General features: G+C 44.4%; 1 protein-coding gene across 1 annotated transcript in view; it reads right to left on the bottom strand.

The window, feature by feature from the left end:
* Ankfn1 (ankyrin repeat and fibronectin type III domain containing 1) overlaps nucleotides 1-18,433 on the bottom strand; it is a 351,197-nt gene that overhangs the window by 240,138 nt on the left and 92,626 nt on the right. The window contains exon 2 of the mRNA XM_048446655.3: nucleotides 16,293-16,333. The gene's annotated coding sequence lies outside the window, so the exon portion shown is untranslated. The remainder of the gene's footprint in view (nucleotides 1-16,292; nucleotides 16,334-18,433) is intronic.

Raw genomic sequence — 18,433 nt, 5'->3', positions numbered from 1 at the left:
TGTTGCCAGGAGGTGGCGTGGCACATTCCTTTAATCCCAGCAGTTGAGAGACAGGTGAATCTCCGAGTTAAAGGCTAACCTGGTCTATAGAGAGAGTTCCAGGACAGTCAGGGCTACACAGAGAAACCCTGTCTCGAAAAACCAAGGAAAAAAGAAAGGAAGGAAGGAAGGAAGGAAGGAAGGAAGGAAGGAAGGAAGGAAGGAAGGAAGGAAAGTAAGCTGTGCTCTGAGCTCCACAGCCCCTCCCCATCAAAGCTACATGGTAAGTTTATGGTTCCACCTAGTGCCCCCCCGACCCAGGCCGCTTTTCATGGAGGCCAAGCCAGGCAAAATTAGCTGCATGAAGCATGCTCACTCCTCTGAAAACCTGAGTCAGTAACTCTCTTGTTGTCTGGAAGGGTTTGTCTCTCCCACCTTGCTATACTGTGACTGTCTCCCCTAAGGCAGCCCTTCTCTGGATTTAAAGGGAGTCTCTCCCTTCAAGGTCCCATCATGCCATCCATGTTATGACTCTCCATCTCATCTAACGCCCTCTCATGGCCGGCTGCTGCCGTAAGGCCTTTTCTCCCTACGAAGCTCATTCCGAGGGCTGGTTTCATGCCTACTCCTTCCTCTGCACCCGCCTCTCTCCTCTTTCCTAACAGAAAGTTTCATGGTTTCCCAAAGGAACAACAGCTCATATGGCAACACTAATCACGGAACCTAAATCAAATCTCTGATTGAGAAATTCCCATCTTGATGGAGCAAAAGCCATAACATTATTATTGTCACTATTTGGGATTTTGCTGTTGTTTGATGTAGGTGGGTCTTCTATCTATCTGTTGCTTTCATTGGTTAATTAATAAAGAAAACTGCCTGGCCTGATAGGTCAGAACATAGGTAGGTGGGGAAGACAGAACTGAATTCTGGGAGGAAGAAAGCAGAGGCAGAGAGCTGCCCACCATGAAGCTGCCAAGTCAGACATGCTGACTCTTTCCCAGTAAGCCACGAGCTCGTGGTGAGACACAGATTATTAGAAATGGGTTGAATCAATATGAGAGAGTTAGCCAATAATGTGCTACAGATAATGGGCCAGGCAGTGTTTAAAAGAATACAGTTTTCATGTAATTATTTCGGGTGTAAAGCTAGCCATGTGGGAGCCGGGATTCTGACGGGAACACAGCCCGCTGCTTCTTCTACAGTTGTTCTGTTCTTTGAGATATGGTTGCATGTAGCCTCAACGATAGCCTCAAATTTTGAAACTATTTGGGATTTTTCTCTTGTTGTTTTGCTCTTTGAGATACAGTCACATGTAGCCTTGCCTGACCTCAAACTTGCTATATGACTGAGGTTGTTCTTGAACACCTGATTCTCCTGCCTCGGGTTCCTAAGTGTCGAGATTACACACACAAGCCATTACACTTGACCCTAATTGTTTAATAGACTAAGTCCTTAAACACGTGTGTACTATAGGGGTGGGACTAAAGGAAATTTATTTTAAAAAAAAAATGGTAAAAGAAAGTTAGAAAGCAAGAAAACCCCACAAGCACAGTCTGGAGACCCTGTAGTAAGAACAGCAGCCATCAGCTTCCGTCAGGTCAGTGGCTGCTTCTACTCTCTAGATCAGGGCTTGATCTCCCAGAAGAGAGGAGTTTCTTGGGCAGAGGTGATAGAAAGTGGGGGTGGAAGTGACAGACATGATGGAGAAAGGTTTGTTCCAGCAGGTGGTGCAGAGTGACACTGAAAATATGCCTGGCTTTGTCTTCATCCACTTAGAGTCGATAATGGTGTGAAAGAGGAGAAAGCTGGCATGGATGGGCACGCGCCTCGGCTTAGACAGCATCCCGCACTGAGGAGACACACACAGGAAGAACCCTTTCACCGCGTTCGGAGAGCAGCCCTACCTGCTGTTTCTCCCACATTCCACTAGGTTGATCCTGCTGTCCCCTTCTTTACTAGACCAGGGTGGAGTCCTCCTACTAAAAGAATCCAGAAACACATGACTCCATGCTATGGCAAAGACTACCGAGCCAGTTATCGGCACAGCTGCGGCTCCATGTGGAAATTTCAGAATAAAATTCACCTTCTCATTTCCTCGGAGAAGCTGTGTCGTCTCTCTTGATCTTGTTTCCTAGCTCCCGCTTCTATTTAGTCTTCTATTTAACGACACAATTAAAACAGCCTCCAGTGTTTTTTCTTTTCCTTCAAAGCATTAGAAACAAATGGGGTGATATTTTTTTCTCCCCCTTATACAGATAAAAATAGAATTGCTTTATGGAGTAGCTTCAAAATGTTACTGACAGAATTTCAGAGTTTACGGTGGGATTTGGGGTCTAAAGTCAACGTGCGAAGTAAAGATGGATAGGGTCCAAAATTATCAGTGGAAACTAATTACTCTCCTTCCATACAGTGTACAATGTCACCTTTTCCCAGCAGGACCAGAGCAGCCAGTGTGGCAGGATGCGTACTGCTGAGGGCTGGATGAAATAGTTCTCATGTGTATAGATGCCATGGAGACGGGAGTGAGCATCCGTCACGGAGTTCTGCCGTGAAGAAGCCCACGGTGGGTCATGAGCTAGTTACAGGCACATGAGCCTGTTCCCCGCTGACTAGAGGAGGAAAGATTGTCTCTATGGTTGGCCAAGGAAGCACATGTCACTGTTTTGTACCATAAAATGCTAAAAAGGAAGTGACAATTCTTGATAAAGATTCCCTCAGGCTCCTTCCAGTTCCTACCATAATGTCCATAAAAGATAACAGGGCAGGAAAGCATAGTGGGGTCTCTCTTGGAACCCCTTGAATGCTTAGGAATTTTTCTCACTTCTATTTCTTTACACATGACTTGCCTATGCGTCTTGTTCTTGTATGTGTGGGAGGGCAAATTCAGAAGCCACAGACTGGGGGCAGCTTTGGTGACTGTGATCACTTGGTACCCTAGTTCTTGGAGATAGGCTCACCAAGAGCTAAGAAAGCTTCCATAATATTAAACACACACCTACATGAACAATATCAGAATTCTTTCACAGTTGGTTGAACTCTTTACTGTGGGCTGGATTGTAAAGGTCAGGGAATGGATTGCTTCCCACTGCCTCTCATCCTGGGCAAAGGCTCATTGAGCAGGACCGTAGGAAACATTTCTTTCACAATGTAACTGCAATTTTTCTTTTGTTGTTACACAGCCAAATGTGCACATTGTCAACATGAGGCACTGGATTAGAATTCAAAGTGATTTTCTGGAGTTATACCCAGCCAATGTTAAGGTGTTACAGACAAGTAAGCAATCAAAGCACTGAGGAGTTCATACACATACCTGGGATTACTGAAAGCCCTGCTTTGGGAAGCCTAATGCTCAGATTCAAAACCCATTAATTGCCTAGACTACAAAACACATTGGAATTTGAATGGAAGAAAATTTGGCCTTCTGAGGAGTCCCTTTAAGGTAAGACTTTACAAATGCAAAAACGGTGGCTTAAGTAGTTGCTCTGAGAAGTGAGTTTGGTAGGTAGGTGTTTACATGCTTGAAGTAGTTAAGGGTAGACCCTTTCCTCTCAACAGGAGTTCCTGTTCCAAGAAAGGAACAGAAAGGGCAACTGTGGGTACAACAAACAGGTAGAGGGTAGAGTTAGCAAGGGACAGGGTGGGGGCCTTGGAAGAGAAAGCTCTTTCCATCTGGTCATGCCTGTTCTTTGAAATACATTTTTCTTTCCTTCATTCTTTAATCTACTCTGTTATGTCATGTCCTGTTCAAAACGCTAGGACCTGAGTTGTCTCTCCAGCCCTGGGTGGAGATAGTGCCAGATAGGAAGGCATGGGACATGGTAGGGACTGGAAAGAGGAGTGCCTCACTGGAGCCTGGCTGAAGCTTCCCTTCTACCGAGAGCCAACCGTTCTAGCACGGTTAGCTACATTTGCTATGAAGGTTGCCGCCGTGCAGACAATATTCCCGTTAGGTCCACAGCGGACCCCTCTCCCCACGAGTGGTAGAGCTGTGACAACGCCCTAGACAGACGGACCCTGACTGGTAAACAGAAGTTTCCAGGTAGTCATAAACCTAAACTCAGAATTGCTTAGGGATCTTGTGAGGCAGGTTTCTGGAGACACCACCTCCCTTTATCTACCTCCAACTGGTCAATTACCTCAGGCAAGAGCATCCAGTTCCAAACAGTCCAGACAGCTTGTATCAGCTCAAAAGCCCCCCACAGTCTGTCATAGAAAACCTGCTGAGTTTCCCACCAAGTTGCTGTCTTCCAGTCTTGGAGGCAGACAGACAGTTTGTTCCCCCAAGAAACTTTTCTTTCTACCCACAAAGTGGTCCAGTTGAGTGATTTCATTGTGCCTCCACTTACAATTCCTTTCATGCAGAGATAATTTCAAATAAAAATATTTAGTAATGAACCATGCCTAAGGATTGGATGTGTATGGCATGAATGTGGGTTTACCTCTTTCCCAGATAAGTTTTGAGAATTTCATAGGTTTTTAAAGTTTTGTTTACAGTAAACTTCCCGAGTATCAACCATATGATCTAGGATGTTACCTTATCAGCTTTAATCCTGGTAACTGAAGCTTGGGTACCACTACCCTGCAATCTCATTTAACTTCCTTAGCAACCCTTTAAGATAACTTCAAATTCCACCAGAATTGGATACGTAAGTATCCAATGTAAAGACAATTCTGACTCTCCTCTGAGAAGCCTGCATCTGTACTCTTGTGTGCGTGTTATTCTCTCCTTGAGTTCATCTTTGTCTATTATGCCTTACATTTAAATTGAAGTTAAAATTCCTCTTAGTAAACTCCAACTCCCTTTCAAGCTAGCTCATCATGGCATCCTAACCTGCCCTCCAAACCCTGAAACAGGTATTTGGTAAAGAAGAAAAACATATCAATGTCCCTCAAAGAGTTGATCCAAATGGACCTGTCAGTCTCCTGGTCAGGAACCTCCTGTCTGTTTCAGAGACTTTAGAAAACAGTGTATAACCTACTGCAGGACCAAGAGTTAGACAGACTCCCTGGTAGGCAGATAGATAGGCAGAGGGACAGGAACTAGGTAATAAAGATGGCGGACTTCCAAGTTGGCTAACTTTTTCCTCTCCACGATGGCTAACTTCTTCCTCACCCTCCAACCTGAGAAAAAAGTCTGGAAGCTTAAGACAACAATCTGGCAGTCTTTGCTCCTTCCAGGAGGGCTGTCTTGATGATGGCCCAGTTCAAAAAGTTCTGCATCAAGATGTATTTACACCAAAGTCATGGGCCTCTCAGCCTCCTTGTCTTTTGGCTCAAAGTGGCCAAATGTAGATTAAGGGAGGAAGACCCTCATAGACTCCTACAAATTCTAGCCTTCAGGAGAGATCATATTGTCTGACTTTGAATTTCCCCCATCTTTGTTGAGGAGCTCTCTTCTCAGGTGCCCACTGTGTTATGTGTCCCTTCACCTCTAACAAAAGCCTCTTTTCTGCCACTGGCTGTCTATTGTGTTTGAGATTCTCCCCACCTCTCACTGCTGTGCGCCATATTCTTCCTGCCTTGTCATGCTTTAACTGGCAGAGAAAATTAACCTGATCCAGATCTGTAGATGATGACGCGGCCCAACTCTGTCCCTTGTCTGCTCTCACCCTGGAGAGTACCTCATTCATTATGCACCACATAGAAGTGAGGTTGGGTCAGCTAGATCTCCTTGTTTTCCACAGTCTCCTTTTAGAGTGTCCACAGTTGAGCTGAGCTCCTGTAGCTGTAATATAGCCCTCACCTAAGGCAGACTCAGTCTGCATAGATGCCTGGGCTGACTCGGCATTTGCCTTTGGGGCTGAAAGTGCAAATGAGGTGAAGATGGTGGTAACTCTCCTCCTTTGAGCTCTCTCATTTTGATATGGACAGATATTTTCTCCAAAGTGAGCAATTCCTTTCTTTTTCCCCTTCTCCTTTCTGGATTTTTCCAGCATCTGGCTGAAAACACACACAAACCCAGTGAGTGTTGTTAACACTTGAGAGAGAAGACTGTCTCACAAGATAAGAGCACAGAAGCACAGGTTGTGATCAATCACTGGTAGAAACAATCCTGGGAGGTTGTAGGCAATGAGATGTGTGCACAACAGCATCTGCTGAATGCTGGAGAGATACAACTAAAAGGCAATGTCATAAAGAAAGTGAAATCCAATGGATTATATTGCAATGCACCTGAAGACAGGCTTTCTGCATAGGACAGCATGTGGCCCAAATAAATAGTCAAGGAGCAAGGATTTCTTAGTTCTTTCTCATCATTGCCTACTGCATCCCAATGGGTGAACGTGTTAATCTTGGGAGGACAGAAGAATAAATGCCATCAAATCTCCTGAGTCACCTAACACCAAACTTTATGATTTATATCTCATATAGTTTTTCCTTCATGGAAAATCCATGAATTGAGCCAACTCTATACATTTATTTAGCAACTGAGACTTGGCATCTGATTTATAGTCTATCATTTGTGAATTGACTTAGCAGGAGCCCATCCTTCTATGTCCATTTCCCTTTTGAACTACATCAGAAATGAATTTTCTAAGATTGTAAAAGCATCAGATTTAGGTTCCTAGTGTTTTCCCTCTTGGGAGTAGAAGCTTTGGGGGGAATCATAGCATATTACTTTGAGTCAATGAGACAGTTTCATCTGGGCATGTGATATGTGCCCGCCACCTTGGGAATGTTATGACAAACATCCTAATGACCGGGCACAGGTCAGGTAGCTAAAGGCACTTTTATATTCTATGTGATAGGGACACATTTGTACTTTATGTTGCAGAAAGGAATATGCAAGTATACGCTATAAATACCTCAATAGCTATACACTGCTAATGGTGTGTTTGCTCTGAGTCAGTCCTATCCAAGATGATACTCTGGGGTGAAGTCAAGGCTCAGTGACCTCGAAAGTATGCAAAACAAGCTGTTCAAAGAAATGATAATGAAAGAAAAGTTCAGGAACTATAAAAAGTACCGATACCGTGAGTCTGAGGGACAAAACAGAATACTTGACCAGGGAGGTTAAGACTGAGCTTCCGAATGATTGGCTGCTTTTGTTTCCACATTCTATGAAGCTTACTCACTGGAGATGGGAAAACGGAGACCTCTGAGATATTCATCCACTGCCTTTTCAGGTCACCGGCTTTCTGATGATGTCTGAATAAAGCATACAGTGAAATTCTGGATAATGTAAAACCTGAAAATTTAATTACTGCTTCTGCTCGTGGGTGGTTTTGGTGACAAGCAGCATGGATTCCAGGGTTCTGGTTACACCATGAAATGTATCCCCGCAGGGTTACTTTTCTCTGTGTGTACCTTGCTTCCTCTGGGTCCAATGGTCACAGTCATCATCTACCTTTTTTTTAAGGTGTATTTTATTAGTTTAAATTGTGTGTGTTTATGTGTGTGCACGCATGTTTTCACATGAATGCATGCCCTGCAAAGAACACAAATGGGAAACGTATACCCTAGAGCTGGAGTTCTTGGTGGCTGTGAGCAACGTAGTGTGGGTGCTGAGAACTGAACTCAGGTCCTCTGCAAGAGCAGTGAGCCCTCTTGACCACTGAGCCTTCCTTTATCCATCTTCTTTACTGACTGTAACTACTGAGCCATCTCTCTAATCCTTATTTCTTGTCTTTACTGACTGACCATCTTCATTAAGTGCCCCATGCCTCCTGTCTGACTAAAAGCATATGTTGGGTATATCAATGTGCCGAGTGTGGTAGATAAAGTAGAGACGGGAAGCCAATCACACCACAGTACTCGCAGCTTCCTCTTCCTTTCTAGCATCCTGTCACAGTCTATGTGTGACACTCCCTCAAAAACAGCATTTACCCAGTCCTTCTTCCTACTTTCCTATTCCCAAGACGTGCTAGCTGGGAAAAAGACCTGAGCCATGTAGATTCCATTCATCTGAGTCTGTACATCATGGGGACTTTCCAAGGGGGACGTGAAGCTCAAATGCCCACAAGCTTATGTCTATGCTAAGTAGGCTTTTAGGTAGTCCATAGAGTCATTAGATTGACCCAGCCCCCTGAGGAGGTGCAGGGAGAAGAGAGTAGCCCTCCTGCTGGTCAGTTCCCCATCTCTCATCGAGCACCGCCATCAGGTAGTGCATTGCCTCCGCACACCGTTCACTATCTGCGGATACATCGGAGACCGGCATTCTGGCGATCCCTTTCCCATTCTCTATTAACCTGTGCTTCTGGCCCTTGCATTCTAAAACGCCATTTACAACAGATAGAGTGATACAATCTGCAGGGAAGAGGAAACCATTTTCAGGGTGAGAAGGAGAGTGAGAAATGGCTTCTGGAGACATAGCACATTGACCTTTGACCAAATCCTAAACCAGGTTTTAAGAAAAATGATTAGTAAGTCAGAGACAGAGAACAATAGCAGCAACTTGTAAATAGCCACTCTTCGGCTCTTCCCACTGTTTCTGAAAGTGGAAAGACCAGCGCTATGCTAGGGAGGCTTTGTACAAGGAGCGATTGTTAGAGAGTTCTAGGAATGTGTAAGCTATGTGCTAAACACAGGCATTCTAAGAGGTTAAGTTATATAGGGCAGTTGCATAACTTGCATTAAGAACAAAGGCAGAAAATACCCATAACTCATCACTTCCTAATTGCTTTGCTCCATCTTGTTGTTTTCCAAGGGTTTTATCTACAAGCTGTACTAATGTGTGTTACTGTGTAGCTCCCTAACTCTGCAGCTGGGAACATGTCGCTATTGGAAAGGTCCAGAAAGGAGTGCTCATTCCTTAATTACTCATTCAATTTCCTGGCGCTTGGGGTCTAATCGAGGGTCTTGGGCTTGATAGACAAGGGTGTTACAGCTGAGCTAAACTCCCAGCTCCTTGAAGAAGCATTTAGTCCACAGAGATTGGAAAATGCTACAGATGAGGCTTTGCTTTACTGTCTGGTTGAGTGTCTAGATTAAGTTATAGGTACAATTCTAACAGTGTAGATTAAACGAAAAGGAACACTCTGCCTACAGCTGTCACGTGATGATAGCATAGGAATCTGAAGAAATTTTCGGTTGAAGTAAAATGCTAGCGTCCTGCCTAGCACAGAGTGCGCTCACAACACTGGGGAAGATAGAGTGTCTGTGACATGTATTTTTGTTTCACTTTGGCCTTAGTCATAAGCATGAGCAGGAATAGCAGCTCTATTTACACGGAAACTATATTCGTCCATCTGTTTCAGCCTTAGGGTGGCTACAGATAGGAGAGCTCAACACAAAACAGCAGCAGAGTCAGGTCAGAACCAGTTAGCTATAGGGAAGTTATAACACTGTATTCCATATTTTATTATTATTTGTAAATTGTGTATTATATGCCCATCATACCAGTAAGACATACAATGAATACACACACACACACACACACACACATAAACACATGTATGGGTATATACACACATGATGTGTGTGTGTGTGTGTGTGTGTGTGTGTGTGTGTGTGTGTGTGCAAGATTTACTCACCATGGCACAAGCCTGGATCGTTTTCAGAAACAGTGGAGGGAGGTCATATTGAAATTGCCTAGGAAGTGGGTTGCTGTGGAGAGAATATCATGGGCCAGTAATAACTTGGTGACTCTGGAGATCTGGGCATGATTAGGGGACAAGGTAAATAAGGGAGAAAGCCGAATGAGGTGGGATTGCAGTGTAGGCAGCAATAGGGAGGAAGAGAAGTGTGGTGGTTTGAATGGGCCGTGCCCCTAGCAGCCTCATGTATTTAGACACTTGGTCCTCTGTTAGTGGTACTGCATGGAGAAGTCATGGAGCCTTTGGGGGCAGAGCCTTGCTGGGGCAGGTTTGAGAGTTGACAGCCTTGCCCATTTCCAGTTTACTGTCTTGGCTTCCTGCATGTAGCCGAGGATACGATCTCTCAGTTTCCAGCTTGCGCAGCCTGTCACCCTGCATCCCTTGCCATTGTTGGCTCTCCCTCTGAAACTGTAAGGCAAAATACAGCCTCTCTTTCTGCAGTGGCCTTGGTCGTGGTGCTTTATCACAGCAACGAAAAGGGAACCATGCATGAGGGTTGAGCAGCCACCACAAGCAATGTGGGTGGCCATCTTGAGACAGTCGGCTGAAGTGCGAGAGCTAGCCCTTTCTGAAGGGCTTTTGTAAATGTTGGTCATGTCTTCTACCTCTTTAGATGTCTGTTTCCATTGAATGTGCTGCCCGTGAAATGGCTATTTAGTCAAACTGTACTGTTATTTCAAGTATGAAATGGTTATTTGTGGTTATTAGGGGGTGCTGTCACCAAGCTAGGCCCAGCTGCGTTTGTCGCTGTTGACACAGGGAGATGACATCATGAGAAAAACAAAAGCAAAAAGAGTGACACTCTTAGCTATTGATGATTGCTCTCCTGCTATCAGAGATTTCCTTATATTCTTTACATGGAACCAGCATCTAATAACCCATACGGCAGTTATAAAGTCACAATCTCACTTCAGGAACAGGTTCAGAGACAAAGCACACGGCTGGCAAACTCTAATGTGGCTCTAACTCAGTGACCCAGACCTGAGCTCCCAGTGGAATCAGCTCTAGCAGAGAAGATGGCCATGTACTAGCAGACGAGTGTCAAACTAGCTGTTTGGTTTCTACTGGGCCCCAACATCTGTCCACAGATAGGTCCCTGCAGGGGTGGGAGAGCTGCCTGTGTGAGAACTGGCTGGTGGGCTTCAGCCAAGCAGCCACTGAACATCGGATTGTACAGGAGAATGCCACAGACATTTCAGGGGGGGACAAAGAGGAATAAAATGCGACTCTACACGTAAGGAGCTCAAAATCCAGATGTTCCTTCTGTGTCAGTCTCTTGAGTGAAGTCAAGAGGCAAAGCAAACTGGTACAGGGATTTAAAGAAGTAAAAAAAAAAAATCAAAGCCCCTATTGCTTCTTAGGAATAGTCTCAGACCGAGATTGTGTCCGAGGGATCGAGGTAAAGGTCTCACGCTATGGAACATTGTGTGCAGAAGTGTAGGCAAAGCTGGGACAGCTTAGATGTGTCCTTCCAAGGCCTCCTGGTTAACCTGGGGGCCAAAATGCTGTTAAATTTTTGAATGTACTCCATGCTAGACTGATAGAAATCCTGCACCTGGGATGAAAGCATCATTTCCTTTTGTTTTCCTGGAACTTTGTAAGGCCTGGCTTCTCACAGTATCTTTTTATTTCAGGCTGTAACATTTTAGGACAGACATTGAGAAGGGAACCTGGACAGGCTAGCTAACCCAGTCCTTTGAAGGATGGCTAGAGGAACTGGGGAAGTGGAAGTCTGGACAAGGAAGACTCTGGGAGTACCGGAGATTAGATTCCAAAATATTTGCAGGGTCGTGATTGGGAAGAGTGGATTCTTCTAAGCACATCTGAGACAGCAAAGACAGCCCAATGGCCTGGAGTTTTAGGGAAGCTAATTCACATTAGCAAGAGGCAGGTGGGGAAGCTGTTGAAAAGGAGGACCAGGATACCACGTGAGAGGAAAGGAAGGGGGTGTTGTGACCGCTTAGGCTGGTGCCTTAAGACATGCACTGTGTCTTCTCAAATTAAAAGCCTGCAATTAGTCCATAAGAAGAGCAATTTGCTTACCCTTGGGAACGCACACACGTTTAGATCATATTATTTCCAAGGCAGAACTCAGGGGTAGTAAGTGACCTATAAATAGTAATTACTTTGAATTTCTGACAAAAGTAAGAAACCATGGCACTTCGGTCATGACCAGGGTAGAAATAGATGGCCTTGAGTCTTCGATCTCTGCTGAACAATGAGAGGCCCTGAGCAACTGTAATCCACTACGTGGAGCCCTGGGAACTGAGTGGCTATAAAGGAACGAACAGAAGGAATATAAGGTGACCATGGATGCCACTTCGGATTATTCAGCTTCACACCTAGCAACTCCGAAAAAGCATCTGAAGGCAGCCAAGCCTTTGCAGAAGCAGTGAGTAGAGACAGAACAAGCCATGCAGCCTAGATAAATGTCCCCTCACTTACTGCTTGACGCCACGGACTTGCAAAGACCACTACCGCCATTAGGAAGGAGAAGCAAAGGCCATCAGCACACAACCAAGACAACAGATTCCAGCATGTGTGAGCTAGTTCACAGGAAACAAGTAGTCAGCAAGCAGGTACACACAGAATTATCGGAAGAAGAGGCCAGCCGGGGCCTGTAGGGGTGGGGAGCTTGGTGAATTCAAGAAGGAAGAGGAGGAGAGGGAGAAGGAGGGGGAAGAAGGAGGAGAAGGAGAAAGAGAGACTGACACCGTGCCCCAGACAAACTTCAAGAAGATTTAGAGGGGAAAAAACCAATCTTCGTTTAATCGATAAAAGCCCCCTAGATCAAACTCTAGGCCCACGATTGATTAAAAGTTGCTTCTTCCCTCTGAACCCACCGACTTCATTTCCTTCTTTTAAACCCTGGAGCAGACAGAGCTCTGGGGACTCCGGCCCCTCCCCCATCACCTCAGCCCCACCAGTTGGGCATTGAACGAGCGCCAGGGTGTTGTCTGTGAAGAGAGAAATTGCAAAACCACAAATAGCAGAAAACCCAGACTGCCAAAAAATCCAAAAGGAACACACAATATCGCCATGCCTCTTAAAAAGCAATTGCGCATTTTACAGGCCTCTGGATAGTTCAGGTTTGCTTGGCAACTCTCTCACCCATACCACCCAGCTAGAAGACAACGCTCCATCGGAGGCAGTGGTCCTGAAGATGGTGGGTAGTCGGGTCCAGCAACAGTGAGGGCAAGGCTGAAGGAGCCGGCTTAGACTCCGTAGGATTCTATTTTCTATGACTGTATAGTGTTGACTTTAAGGCCCAAAGACTCAAAGCTTGTTACCTGAATGTCAGGGAGCCTCAAAAAACCGAATCGTGAAATCAAACCAAACCAAACCAAGCAAACAAACAAGCAAAAACCTCTTGCAAATCCTTTACACATCCAATGTACTTTTAGGCTCCCTCACCAATGTAATCTTATGCGATCAGCATAGCAACCTTTGAAACAGTCAGCAAAACTGTCTTTGATGTTGTTAGATACATCAAAGGGACCTTTGTGGAGTCCCATAGCAGTCGGGCCCAAACCAAGGCGGGTGACAAAGTACACTACCCAGAGAGAGCGTGAGTGTGAAGTTTTATTAAAAGGGAGGGAGAGAGAATGAGAGAGGACAGAGAAACAAAGAGACAAGAGATAGAGAGGGACAGCAGAGGAGAGGGGAGAGGAGAGGCCAAAACCAGCTGGCCTGGGTGAGAAGTGAAAGATCAGAAGTGGGTGGAGCTTGTCTCTTAAAGGGTCCTTTGCTCTGCAAACAGAGGAACTGCTTGCCTAAGCCAAGGGATGACTGTGCCCAGGGGGCTGGGCCAAAGTGTGCCTGGATACTAACAGATATCCCATAATAAAAGAACTTAGAAGGTAAGGTGGTAACTTTTCAGCATTATGTCACCTCAGAGAGAGCAAAACGGACTTAGCTGTGAGCACTCTGATTTTTCACCCAGAAGGTTCTTTCCACGGCCCTGCCCCATTTTCCTATGGGGCATTTCTTTCTGATTTGGTTAAGCTGTCCTCCTCCAGTGAAGTTGGTATTCCATGTTCTGTACACATTACTGATATGGGGTGCAGCCAATGGCTGTGTATCAGTTGTGTATCTGGCTCTTGTGCTCCAGAGATGCTGATGACTGTGGCCACCAAAAGGAAACTGAGTAGTCACTGACTGGTGGTTTTTTTAAACTTCCTTATTTCTATAATTTTAAAAAGATTTATTTATTTTATTTTATGTGTATGAGTATTTTGCCTGTGTGTATGTCTATAAGCCATGCACGTGCCTAGTGCCCAAAGAGGTCAGAAGAGGGCATTGGATCCTGTGGAAGTAAAATTACAGATAATTGTGAGCTGCCGTCTGGGTTCTCGGAACCAAATCCGCGTCCCCTGCAAGGGCAGCCAGTGCTCTTAACGACTGATAATCTCTCCAGCGCCCGTCTAATGGTTTCAATGCATTTCTGTGACTCCCTGGGTAAGATCAACCTTCTGCTTGTCACTCAGAGAAGACCCCGGCATTTGAAAAGACCCCTTCTGTCTGGATAGAATGAAATTCCAGTGCTGTTTCCATGTTGGAATTCTTCCTAGCGGACTAGGTCACTGTGTATTGGGAATGATCAGTATTGGCAACTTCTGTGCTGAACCCGCCAATTCCTTGCCCTTCTTCTGACCTGCAGTCTACAAGGAACGGGTGTGTTAGCTGAAATTTTGATAAAGAAATCTGGGGGCAACAGTCATCATTGATATGCTTATATTTACACGTAATAGTTTAAAATACTGCTCTAAGTTATTGTTTAATGGAGCTGGAGAGATGGCTCAGTGGTTAAGAGACAAACTGCTCTCCCAGAGGACCTAAGTTTGGGTCCCAGAACCCAACCATCTGTAACTCCAGCTCCAGGGGGTCAGTTGCCTTTGTCCTCTGCCCACCATGAGCACTTGCACACATGTACAAATGCATATGAGCTCTCTCGCTCTCTCTCTCTCTTTCTCTCTCATAATTAATACATAGACATAAATCTTAGAAAATACTGAGTTGAGGATTGGAGAGATGGCTCAGTAATTATAAGCATGCAATACTTTTTCAGAGGATCTAAGTTGGGTTCTCAGCACCCACATCAGGCACTACCAACCACTTCTTGTAACTCCAGTTTCAGAGACTTTGAACCCCTCTTCTGACATTTATGGGTAACTGCATGTATGTACACATAACCCCCCATATATATACAAAAATAATTAAAAATAGAAAGAAACCTTTAAAATTTTAAATTGCCCTTCACCTAATATTCACCATGAACATGGGCAAACTACATTTTAGGGTTTAATACTTAATCACTTAAAACACTGATAGAAGTAAGCCAGCATTGATGTATGGTAAGGAACTATTAAATATGAACACATAGGAAAACAACCACAAGGCTGTTTCTCTTGATATGAGCTCCATGTTCTGAGAGAAAACTGACCAAAGTGAACATCTTTGTTCACAAGTAAGATGCTCGTGAGAACACATGAAAGGGAGGCCGGCTCATGAAAATCTAATGTGACTTTATTGGTAAAAGCCACTTCACATGTTCCTAACCTGCAGGTATCTTGATAATGCATTCCAAACCAAAGTCATAGAACATGGAGCTTGACATTTAGAAACAGTCTGCTGAAGGCATCACACTTGGACACGGAGTGGGAGAGATTCTGAGAGTGAAGCTGAGGCTTGAATATTTGGTGGCGAGCAGTGGGATCAATTTGCTGGAGAGAGCGAACAGAAAGACATCACCTTGGGAAGCCAGGATGAACTAAATTCTGCTTGCAGCTCAGTTGCACACACTGTCTCAGGAATCCGAGGGATCCCAGGGGAATGTATTAGAACACACGTGGTACGGAGGATTCCGGTGAGATTGTGGGCTTCTGATGGGTGAAGAAAGTCTAGTTAAAGGCTTCACTGACTGCAGAGATGCACCCCTTATTGGAATTTCTTTGTAAACCAGGAGCTGCAAATGGCTGGCTCAACCTCTGACCCTGTGGTTGTTTATCTTCACTGACAAGGAACTCATTACCGTTTTCAGCTACGCGTGAATACTCTACCGTCTTCATATTGAACCTAAATCAATTCTCTGCCTTTTCAACTTACATCTTATCAGATTATTTCAGAGAAAGATGGGCTTTTCATAAACACATACTCAGATATGTATTCACATGCTCATGCTGAAGGCAAAACTACCCTCCAAACTCAGACCCACTGCAATTATATCTAGTCTTCCAGACAAGAAGAGATTTGGAGTTTGGTATAGACACTGAGAGGTTCAGAGAGAAAGAATGTAATACACAGGAGATTCACTCTAGAAGAAACACGGTTGATAGAGTGGCCACAATGTAGCAGACACAGGAAGGAATTAGTGAGGCAATTGCCCTGAAGTTGAACAGGGAGGGGCCTGTGAACCATGGTGAGAAATGACTGGGAAAAGAGAAATAAACTAGCCACTTGACGGGTGATAAATATTCAGATGTTTGATGTCATTGAGTTCGGTATCGTGATGAATATTCATACCCTTTCCCTTCCCTTTTATTTACATTGCTTGAGATGCAATATTCTCCTAGCCACGATCAGCTTCAATTTGCTTCCAAAACCATTTCTAAAACGCTGTTACACAAATCAGTTGTGTGAAACATTTGCTCCAACTATGAACGATTTTGGTTGCGCCAGGCTTTAATAGTGCAGTGGTAGGAGACGGGAGCCTTCGAGACCAGGAGGTTCAGGAATGACAGCTGAGAAGCAGATAGTATTTTAGGGAGGAAATGTACTTACATTTTGCTGCAAGTGAAATGTCTGTCTTTGAAGGGTAGCCTCTGGAATAAAGAGAGAAGGAACATGTTTAAGAAATTGTACAGTAACTAATTTAAATGGGGGAAAAACACATTGGATTGCCTGTGAAGGTATAATCATTGATGGAAAACCAAGGAGGACTCTAAAGATGAAAACTGATTTATCAGGAGGCTGGTCTCAGGGAGCAAGAAGCCGGAACTGCCAAGGAAGCATCTCAGTCAACCGTTCTATCTCCTCGCATCCTCAGTTTGCAGCTCCTGAGCATCCCTGAAAGCTGATGCCCTCTTTGCCTCCCAGGACCAAGCCTGCAGCAGGGACTAGGAGGCATCTGGTTGAGTCGGTCACCAGCTTAGACTCAGCAGTCTCTTGTTTCTGTTTCATATTCACATTCTACCTTGTTTTTGAAGGCCTGGTTCTGACACATTGTTCCATTAAAAGAAAGGCCTCCAAAAAAATCATAATTTTTCTCAATTCATGCTTATTGGGATAAGTGGACAGTTTTCTTTTCCAAGAAGTAGAAAGCATTTGTGGGGGCCGCTGAAGGGGGACTGCGGTGGATGCCAGGTTTCTCTAAGACGGCAATGGTAAGGGAAAACAATTAAGCTACACGTCTGCTCGGAAGAGATTTGCCAAGTGTGCAGGCAATTTGTTCAGTGTGGCAGCCCTTCAGACACTTCAGCGTTCTTCCAAGTCTATTCTTTGAAAAACGGCTTGGTTGTATCCAGAGGAGTACTTTTTAGGGTGACAGATTTAATGGACAATGCCAACCACGATCCCCATGGCCCTCTCCCAATAGACTCTCTGCATTCTGAGACTTGCGTGGATCCAGGACGTATCTTAGGCTGAGCATTCATGCCGTTCACGGGTCCTCAGACCCTCACAAAGCTCTCACTATTGATGCTGATCTGGAGAAGTCTGATTAGCCACTCTGTAAGCAATCCATTTCCAACCTCTGCCCTTTGTGTATTTATTTGTTCCCCTCTCTCTGCTCCTCCCCATGGCCTGGGTACATACATGAGGCGACCAGAGGAAGTTTCCTAAGGCTTCAATATCTTCCATTTATCTTTCCTCACTTATTCCCTTGACACGGGGTCTCTCATGATCTAGAAGCTTCTATTTTACGTACTCTGGTAGGCCAGTGAGCTCCTGACATCTTTTAGGGACACAAGACCATAGCCTGGTTTTTAAACAAATGCTAGAGAAGAGAATGAATGTCCTGACGTTTGTTATTACCAGCTGAGCCACACTCTCAGCCCTGACTGCTGTCATTTTCCTAAATAGTAGTGTAACTTCAAGAACCAAATTCAATGCTCAATGATTGACCAAAAAATAATAGCGCTATTTCAAAAAACTATTGTAAGAGTTAAAACATAATGAATGTGAAATAGTTACATAAAACAGTGGATACTATAGTTTGGATCTGGAATATCCCAGGCCAAAAAACTCAGATTTCAAATAGTTGATCCCTAGCATGGCACTATTACGAAGCAATTGAAGTGGAATTCAGTAGGCGGTCTTTAGGTAACCTGGAAGGGGACAGGAGAGCTCAGATCCCTTTGTTATCTCTCTTTTGTTTCCTGACCATGACAGGAATGGTTTTCCTCTTTCATGGCTTCTACCGCAATGTGTTGTCAGGAGCCCAAAGCCAAGAAACAACCAATCATGAACTAAAGCTTCTACAACTCAAAGCCAAAATGTCATTTTTTTTCCTTCGTAAGTTCGTTAGCTCAGATGTTTGTTACAGTTTCGAAAGCAGACTATTACATTAAAGACTCGCTAAATATTAATTGACATTGTTACTGTTATTGTTGCTATTGGAAGGCCATGTTGAGAAACCAAATTAAGAAATAGGACCCAGGAAGACAGCAACTTAGTTATTCTTACTTGGGTAAGATGTTTCCACTATTAAATGTCGAAATAATCCCCAGTTTCTTTCCCAGGTTAGTTTATCAGGGCATTGTTTCCCTCGGGCTGGGCATAATGCAACCAGTATCTATATTAGAAAATTCTTTAAGATTTTAGCAAGCCACCTAATCCCTTATTACTTTCCATGGGGAGGGAGCTCAAAATTGTCAAATTACTAAGCTGCTGACTGAATGAAGAATGGGGATAATTGCTGTCTA

Source organism: Myodes glareolus, chromosome 9, assembly GCF_982192425.1.
Source record: "Myodes glareolus chromosome 9, mMyoGla1.1, whole genome shotgun sequence".
Taxonomy (NCBI): Eukaryota; Metazoa; Chordata; class Mammalia; order Rodentia; family Cricetidae; genus Myodes; species Myodes glareolus.
The sequence above is the reverse complement of the archived record's forward strand: the minus strand, read 5'-3'. Positions and strand labels throughout refer to the sequence as shown.